The following is a 7152-nucleotide window of genomic DNA, read 5'->3' on the forward strand; positions in this document are numbered from 1 at the left end:
TATATAAAAAAATAAATATATATATATATTTATTTCCTTCTTGTGGCTTCAAAGTTAGAAATATGCTCTTAGATACCTTCTCTGGTATTAAAGTCCCCGAAGTTTCATTGAAGTTAATGCCTTCAAGCTTTCTTAAACAGATGTGGGCAGTGGGCTCTGACCCCATCCTAATCTTGCTTGCTCTCTTTCTCTCCTTTCCCTGCCATCAGAGGAAGAGGAGGGCAATAAGGAGATCTAATGGATCTCAGTTTTTCATCTCTGACCTTTCCTGCACTCCTTTCCACTTAGCAGAAATAAGAAATAAAGATGGGGCACACATGTGAAACTTGTACTTATTCATTCAACAAATATTTAATATGAACCTACTGTGTACCATACATTTTGCCAGGTTCAGGCACTAGAAATGAGAAAGTCACAATCCTGGCCTGCAAGGAGCTCATAGTCTACTGGGGAGTAGAAATGCAACCGAATCATTCTTATAGACTGAGATATTGGAAATATGTACAAAGGACTATGAGAGTACTGAGGAGGGGTTTGCCTCAGTCCAGAGTTTCTGTAGATCAGAGGTTCTCCAAGTGAGGTCTCCAGACCAGCAGCATCACCTGGAAACATATTAGAAATGCAAATTACTTGGCTCCAGCCTAGACCTATTGAATCCAAAGTTCTGAGGTTGGGCCCAGCAATCCTCATTTTAACCAGTCCTCTGGGGGTTCTGATGTTCACTCAAGTTTAAGAAACTCTGCCCAACCCTAAAGGATTTTCACAGTTGAAATCAAGTTAAAATGAACACTAGCAGAAGATTAAGGAGAATAAAGGCAAACAGAAATGGTAGACTGGTAACAAGTTACAAATAAACAAGATGGGAAAGCTAGACTCAATCCTGTGCTGCTGAATCAGAGTCAGAGGTATCAGTATAAACTCATACTGATTTTAGTGTATGTAGGCAGATAGAAATAGGACATATAGATATGTGTATATGGGCTGGGCATGGTAGCTTATGCCTGTAATCCCAGCACTTTGGGATGGCTGAGGCAGGCGGATCATGAGGTCAGGAGATTGAGACCATCCTGGCCAACATGGAGAAACCTTGTCTCTACTAAAAATACAAAAAATAGCCAGGCATGGTGGCAGATGCCTGTAGTCCCAGCTACTTGGGAGGCTGAGGCAGGAGAATCGCTTGAATTCAGGAGGTGGAGGTTGCAGTGAGCCGAGATTGCACCACTGTACTCCAGCCTGGCGACAGAGCAAGACACCATCTCAAACAAACAAACAAGCAAACAAACAAACAAACAAAAGGATATGTGTATATGTAGGTTAGTACACATGAATGTATTTCCTACCTCTGTCTGCTGAGAGGTCCTGAATGCAGGATACCCCAGTAGCAATGAGCATGCCTAGAAGCCAGATTTTGGTTTCTAATTATTGTTCTCTGATAAAAGAAATTTAGGGTCCTTTGGAGAAATGGCAGATTCTAGGGGGAGCAGGAAAAAAATACAAGATAAACCTGGAGCATCGTATAGTTTTAGAACCCCTAAGGAAAGCAAAGAAGTTCTAAGGAAACAAAAAATTAAGGTACATCAAAAGGACACAGAAGCCAACCTGGAGGAATTACCAAAGGCCAGAGCTGGGAGAATTAAAAAAAATTTAATGTTATTTCAGTAGTTTTAGGGGTACAGGTGGTTTTTAGTTACATAGATAAGTTCTTTAGTGGTGATTTCTTAGATGTTAGTGCACTCATCACCCAAGCAGTGTGTACACTGTTCCTCACCCCCTCTCAACCTTCCTCCACAAGTCCCCAAAATCCGTTATATAATTCTTAGGCCTTTGCATCCTCATAGCTTAGCTCCCACTTGTAAGTGAGGACATACGAAATTTGGTTTTTCATTCTTGAGTTACTTCACTTAGAGTAGTTGCTGCAAAAGACATTACTTCATTCCTTTTTATGGCTGAGTAGTATTCCATGGTGTATACATACCACATATTCTTTATTCATTCATTGGTTGATGGGTACTTACGTTGGTTCCATATCTTTACAATTGTGAATTGTGCTGCTTTAAACACGCACATGTATGTGTCTTTTTCACATAATGACTTATTTTCCTTTGGGTTGATACCCAATAGCAGGATTGCTTAATTGAATGGTAGTTCTGCTTTTAGTTCTTCAAGGAATCTCCATACTATATTCTATAGTAGTTGTACTAATTTACATTCCCACCCAGAGCTGGAAGAATTTAGGCAATAAAATAAATGATTGTATTATAAAGTATAAATAAAGACTTGTATTATAACAACAACTATATATATATATATGTTATACATTCACTAGTCCATGCAGACTTAAATAAGTGATTGAATAATAAATAAATGATAAATAAATAAACAAGAGAGGAAGGGACAACTCTTTTTTATAGAAGAGTTTTCAATAATATATGTAGACCATTCCTCCTTCAGAAAGTGAAGCTTAAATCCTCTTCCCCTGAGTGTAGGCTGGACTTAGTGATTCATTTTCAAAGAGTAAAATACCAAAAGGGACAAATAGTAGCTTTATGGAGTACTCTGGCAGACATCATCTTAAACCAGCAATGGGATTAACATCACTAGTGATGTCATACACCCCTGCTATGATGACGAGAAGCATCACACCTCTGTGGTATTATCTTTAAAAACCCATAACCTCAGTCTAAGTATGCAAATCCATCCAACAGACTCACATTGGGACATATTCTACAAAATATCTGACCAGTACTCCTCAAAAGTATCAAGGTCATAAAAAACAAAGACTTAAAGACCATCCCAGACCAGCAGAATCTAAGGAAACAAGATGACTAAATGCAATGTGGTACCCTAGGCAATTCCTGGAAGAGAGAAAGAACATCAGTGGGAAAACATGTAAAATCCAAATAATGTTGGTAATTTGATAGTAGTATTATATCAATGCTAATTTCCAGTTGTGATAAAGGTGCCATGGTTATATAAGATGTTAGCATTAGGGGAAATTGAGCAAAGTATATACATGAACTTTCTGAACTATATTTGTAATTTTTTGTAAGTTAAAAATAATTCCAAAATACAAATTTATTAAAAAATAAAGATAGCTTGGTGAAGGTAAGATAGCTTGGTAAGGCCTAATATTATGTGCTGCCTTGATATCTAGTGCAACTGGGAAGGCTTCAAATGACCTAACTGCAAGGTCTCCTCTCTACTCCACTCCTGCAGCTAACATCTTCTAGTCAAACAACTCGCCTTTTCAAAGGGACCAGGCACAGTTTCTGCTTACCCCTGAGTAGCAGTTTTCAGTTCCCTGGCAGTCTGTGGAGTTTTTCAAACAAGCCAATCACCTCCTCCTGTGGGAACTGAGAAGCACCCCACCCTCTCCATACTACAAAGCCCCTGCTTATTCCCTAGTGCAACTCCCGGGTGGTCCTGTGGAGCATATGGTATCTTCCTCTCCTGGGCAGTGAGCATATGTGACTAATAAACGGTCTATCTCATCTGTTCAGTGCCAGGTGTCATTTGTTCTGCCATCCCATGACCTAGGGTGGGATTCCCTTCACACTAACAAGGTGAATGCAAGGTGATTAAAACAAGAAGCCTCTTCAGGATCTATATCCTAGGGAAAAAATTCAACACCACCAACAACAAAACAAGAAGCCTCAACTCTGACCCTGTATTCCAGATGTGTTACAGGGGCCTGTCTCCCCAGAGCCACTCTCCAGGTCAGAGCTTACCTCCCCTTGCTCAGGGTTAGGAGCTCTGGGCAGGAAAAGGACATCATGGTGAAAGCCAGAGATGAAGAGGGGAATATGGTAATGAGGAGACAAAGGAAGAGAAGCCAAGGAAATAGAAAAAGGAGAAGATGACACACCTTGAAGGCTCCAGCCATTGCTTAGGATCTGCCAAAAGGCTTTAGGGGGCTTTAGACCAGTGTCCCACAGAGCGCCTGGCATGTAGTAGGTACTCAATTAGTACTGGAGGAGTCTGAAATTTTTACTGCCATAAGGCTTGGAGCAGGCGTCAATGGAAAGGGACTGGATACAAGCAGTACATCAAGAACTTGATCCAGCCATGCAATGGGCACTGCATTGGGTGTTACAAGCTTGGAATGTTGTCCCCAACACACCATTCTAGCTGTATGGCCTTTGACAAATTCTCCAGTCTCTCTGAGTGTATATATTATCAACCATAAGTGAGGCTAATGGAACCCATGTGGCTCATACTTATCAAACTGGGTGAGACCCAAATATGATGTTCTATGTGAACATGCAAAAACCATTAAATGTCATAGCTTTTAAAAAACATATTAAACACACTGATTTATGGGGCAGGAAGATTATGAGAGAGTATCAGAGTAACGATAAAAAGATGTGGCTTCTGTTCTCAAGAAAGCTGTAACCCAGTGGGAAGGAACACACACAGAGGTCACAACAGTTCCAGCAAAGTCAGAGGTTCCATGGAAGAGGCATACACAGCATGAAGCAACAGGGAATATTTGACCTGGGGATGGATAGAGATTCCACTGAGAAGGTATGGCTTGAACTGGACCTTGAAGCGTGAGTAATTATAAAGGATTATGTGAGGTAACACCAGCGGGGTTGGAATCAAAAGACTGGTTCAAATATTAGTCTCTATTCTTACTGTTTCTGTGATGTTGGGCAAGTTTGAATCTTTCTGAGTCTTAGTTGCCTTGTCTTCAGAAGGGGATAACAATATCTATAGTTGTGATGAGAATCGAATGGAAGATACAAGTGAAAGTGCCCCACAGGGTGCCTGGCATTCAGTAGGTGCTCAGTTAGTGTTGGCTGAGTCTGAAGTTTTTATTGTCATAAGGCCTGGAGCGGGCTTCCCTGGATGGGAATTTGATCCAAGGAACAGATTAAGAACTTGGCCCATCCTTGGAGTTTCCCAGACATCTTTAGACTTGTTCTGTAATGCTTCCATCAGCCAGAGAGCCCTCAGAGCCACCGAGGAGATAGAGAGTGGGCCAGGGAGTGAGGCCTGCACAACTGGGTTCCCAGTGATTACAAAATGAGGTGGGGAAGTAAGCCTCCCTCATGCGCTGTCCACTCTGGGGACTGGGCAATGGAGACAGGCACTGCCTTTCCGGCCTGGCAGTTATCAGCAAACGTATGGCAGCTGGCTTCAGTGGCTGCCACCTCAACAGATGGTTCACTTAGCCATCACCTGCCATCTTAAGCTCAACACATCCAACCTGAACTCCTGATTTTCCGCACCCACCTGCTTCCTCTAGCCTTCCCCATTCAGTGGACGGCATCTCTATTTTTCAGTTGCTCAGGCCCAATTCCTCAGAGCTGACTTGGATCCTCTCTCCTTGTCCTCCTCTCCCTTCCCTCTCTCACAGCCCACCTTTCAGGAAATCCCATTGCCTCTCCTTTTATAATATAGCCAGAACTGACCTCTCCTCACCACCGCATTGCTGCCCCTGAGTTCAGACACCATGGTCCCCACACCTGGAACACTGCAGCAGCCTGTTGGCTGGTCTCTTTGCTTTTACCCTTGACCCTACTTTACAGTCTGTTCACAAGAGGGCAGCCAACTGATCCTACTAAAACTTAGATCATCTTAGTCCTCTGTTTGAGACCTGCACATGTCCCCATTTCACTCAGAGTAAAAGCTAAGGTCCTTACAATGTTCTACAGGATCCCCTGTGACCTCACGACCTGGTTTCTGTTCCCTCTCTGATTTCATCTCCTGCAACTTTCCCCCTTGAGTCCTCTGTTCCAGCCATGCTGGCCTCCTCCCTGTTCCTTAGGGCTTTTGCTCTGGCTGGCTCTCTGCTTGGAATGCCTTTCCTCCAGATATCCATATGCCAACTCCCTCATTCCTTCAAATTTTTGCTCAAATGTCAACCTCTCAATGCAGGTTTTGACAATCCTATTTAAAATAGTAACCTGCACAGCTCTCCACCTTCCCCCAGCACACTCCAGCTCCACTACCCTGTGCCTCTTTTTTCACACAGCACTCATCATCTATGGACCTTTTAATGTACTTGGTCTTTGTTTTCTATCTTGCCTCACCAAAGCATAAGCCAAATGAAGGCAAGGGACTTGGTCAGGCCAGTTCATGGATATACTCTAAGTGCCTGGAGCACTTAGTGGTTGCTACTAAATATTTTCTTGCTGTTTTGTCCTTGGCCCCTCTGTACTGCTGGGTGTAGCAGGTCTGCTGTACTTAGGAGTCAATCCGTGGCCTGGGTTAGCAGCCTGGCCTTCCTGTAGGATCTCTGAGTTAGGTTCTTGGAGTGAACTGACTTGCCTAAATCCTCGAGCTGAAGTTATGGCTAGACCTACCAATGACCTCAGGGGATCTGACTCCAAATGGGTCTTCTGCGTCTCTGAGTGTCCCAAGTTAAGAGAGGATTGGAATGGGAGATTGGAGCAGGAAGGAAGGGCTCCTGGGCAGGTGAGGGCTTAGGGACCCCTGTTTGTTCTGAGTGGGGAGTTTAGCACACCTGCAGGATGTGCCCAGGGTTAGCTGTCTCTTTTTAAAACTGCCATCTCCACCCCACGTGGGCATCTCTGATGTTTCCGTAGCTGAGAGGGATGGGGAGGATTTCAGATGTTAGAGTTGAGCTTGCCAATGAATGGACTCCGGACTCTGAACTGAGCCTCCAGCAGAGGGAGAGAACCATGGGCAGAAGGTTGGGAGCTCTGGGTGCCCCTCACTCCAGCTGCTAGACCATGGAGTTTTCATCTGTTCAAAGGGAACGGTTAAGCCTGCACTGTCTCCCTTTTGGCGTTCTGAGGATCAAGTGAAATAATGTATATGAAAATGTTTTCAGAACAATAAAGAGCATTGCCAGGATAAGAAATTGCTTTTATTCCAAGCGATAAGTCAAGGATGAGATTTCTAACAAGTATTTGTGTGTGGGCTGTTTTATTAAATTCTGTTTTGTTTGTTTAAAAACAAAAAAACCTCATGATCCGCCCGGCTCGGCCTCCCAAAGTTCTGGGATTATAGGCGTGAGCCACCACGCCCGACCAGCCGGGCCTGCTCTATCAAGAAAGGGTGGAGTGTGCTGTGCGGCTTCACAAATCATCCATCTCTCCACAACTCAGTGTTCTCTCCCACGGCAGCCTGTTCTCACATGGGGATGTGCTGGGCTGAGTGTCAGCCCACTAGCACAGCCCTTGT

Source organism: Rhinopithecus bieti, unplaced genomic scaffold (assembly GCF_001698545.2).
Source record: "Rhinopithecus bieti isolate Rb0 unplaced genomic scaffold, ASM169854v2 scaffold_15436, whole genome shotgun sequence".
In the NCBI taxonomy this organism is placed as follows: Eukaryota; Metazoa; Chordata; class Mammalia; order Primates; family Cercopithecidae; genus Rhinopithecus; species Rhinopithecus bieti.